The sequence below is a fragment of the Osmerus mordax genome, chromosome 18 (assembly GCF_038355195.1).
Source record: "Osmerus mordax isolate fOsmMor3 chromosome 18, fOsmMor3.pri, whole genome shotgun sequence".
NCBI lineage: Eukaryota > Metazoa > Chordata > Actinopteri > Osmeriformes > Osmeridae > Osmerus > Osmerus mordax.
Window position 1 is genome coordinate 6,240,654 of NC_090067.1, and position 2,413 is coordinate 6,243,066.

The following is a 2,413-nucleotide window of genomic DNA, read 5'->3' on the forward strand; positions in this document are numbered from 1 at the left end:
GATATCTGGCTCTTTTCATATTGCATTTCTTTTGTCCCACCAATATAGTTAGTGTGTGTTCTGTTGTAATAACCTTCTATGCACTATTTGTACGTCGGTTTGGAATAATAACGCCTGATAAATAAATAAATGACTTGTAATGCAAAATGTAAATATCTAAGAGAGTAAGCTAAATATTGCTGTCATTGTTAAATATAGGGCACGTTTAGAAATAAACATTTGCTAATACTTAAATCACGAAGGTGGATCTAGATTGAATTAACAGTGTCAATCAATTCAAACTGATCTCATGATGTGGGTTGCGTTGGATCTGGGTACCTGTTGCTATGTAATTTCTCTTCGTCCTTAATTTCAGGGGTTGACCACATACATGCCTGTTCGGTTTTTCTTGGGTTGATGTGGGTCTTCCTGTTGAGAGATATATTTCAGTTGTGTTTTACGAACGCAAAAGTGGTAGACCATTGTTTTAGTCATATTTAATAGTCAACTGTACAGCAGTTGCCTTGATGTGCACCGAAGCACTATCATCCAAATCATTTGATTACTCTGAAAATAAACTTCACTCGTACGTAAACATATATTTCATTTAGTTGTGGTAGTTATTCTTTTAAAAGTTTTATGATTATTGTGAATAATCTTTTTAATTGTATGGTCATTCATAGTTTCCATAAGTTCTAAACCATTTTAAAAGAGGAAACCATACACAACCATACCGCAACTATACAGGTGAACAAGAAAAACGAATGGATACAAAAATATTCATTTTGAAATATCTCTGAGCAATATTTCAGGTACAGAGGTAGACTTACAATGGCCGTGGGTTGTACAGGGGCATTGGGGGCATAGGGAAGTGGTGGAGAATCCATAGGGACGACCTTTTCATCAGAATATACTGGTTCTTTCTTGCAACACCATCTCACCACCTGTAAAAAGAAAAGTGAGATTCCTCTTTCATTTTTTAAATTCTGGCTAGTGTTAGAATATGGTATTGATACAAAAACAACTGTTATTTTGTCTGTGGGGTTTGAAGACCTCTTCAGGTTCTGAGAGGCAATCAAACAACAACTTTAAGGTCTCAAATCCGCTTAGAGAATAGACTACATTTCAACCTGCACAGCAAATGGATACTAAAGTGTCAAATTAAGTAATGGGTTACTCACCAACATGATGAAGATTATGATGAGTAGCAGCAGGATGATAGCTGCCAACACCAGCAGAGCAATACCCCATCCTGGAACCCAGTTGCTACCACCAGCAACCCCACCACTTCCTCCTGCTGCAGGGCTTGCTGATGTGACTGTGGTGGTTTTCTGGGAATCTTTACTTGTGGAAGAGGGGGTGGAGGCGGGAGGACTGGTGCCTGAGGTTGGCTTTGTTGACGTTTTAGTATTATTATTCTTTCCACTTGGTTTACTGGTAATGAAAGGTACGATGCTCATTACCAAAGGGTCTGTAGTGGCATCGGCTCCCCGAGTAGTATTTCCCAAAGAGGGATCTACAGTGTTTAAAGCTGTGGTTGAAGAATTAACCACATTTTTTGTAGTCAGTGTTGATGTCATGTTGGGAGTGGAAATTGTTTTTGCAGGGGTTGTGGTCGTATTGACAGGATTGGTGGAAGTTGTTGCAGGGGTTGTAGTTGCAGTGAGAGTAGTGGTGGAAGTTGTTGCAGGGGTTGTGGTCGTATTGAGAAGATTGGTGGAAGTTGTTGCAGGGGTTGTAGTTGCAGTGAGAGTAGTGGTGGAAGTTGTTGCAGGGGTTGTGGTCGTATTGAGAAGATTGGTGGAAGTTGTTGCAGGGGTTGTAGTTGCAGTGAGAGTAGTGGTGGAAGTTGTTGCAGGGGTTGTGGTCGTATTGAGAAGATTGGTGGAAGTTGTTGCAGGGGTTGTAGTTGCAGTGAGAGTAGTGGTGGAAGTTGTTGCAGGGGTTGTGGTCGTATTGAGAAAATTGGTGGAAGTTGTTGCAGGGGTTGTAGTTGCGGTGAGAGTAGTGGTGGAAGTTGTTGCAGGGGTTGTAGTTGCAGTAAGAGTAGTGGTGGAAGTTGTTGCAGGGGTTGTAGTTGCAGTGAGAGTAGTGGTGGAAGTTGTTGGAGGGGCTGTGGTTGCAGTGAGAGTAGTGGTGGAAGTTGTTGCAGGGATTGTGGTTGTATCGAGAGGAGTGGTGGAAGTTGTTGCAGGGGTTGTGGTTCTCGCAAGAGGAGTGGTAGTTTTGGGCGTTGGCACTGGAAATGGTGTTACTACATCTGAGCAGGAAAAAAAAAGAAAACATACAGAACTTAACAACTTGATGTACATAAATGAAAATGTTAACTGCAAATTATACGTGTATCTATTAAACACAACTAAGACCTTACCCTGTGTATAAGTTGCATTTATTTGGAGACCTGCTGGGGGGCTGTCTCCTAAACTCTTTAAAA

General features: G+C 41.2%; 1 long non-coding RNA gene across 1 annotated transcript; it reads right to left on the reverse strand.

The window, feature by feature from the left end:
• Positions 1-341: 341 nt before the first annotated feature.
• LOC136962703 (uncharacterized) lies at positions 342-1,283 on the reverse strand. The gene is made up of 3 exons (XR_010878922.1): positions 1,161-1,283; positions 810-923; positions 342-408 (listed from the first exon to the last, which is right to left on the reverse strand). It is a non-coding gene; the product is annotated as an uncharacterized lncRNA (long non-coding RNA).
• Between the last annotated feature and the right edge of the window lie 1,130 nt (positions 1,284-2,413).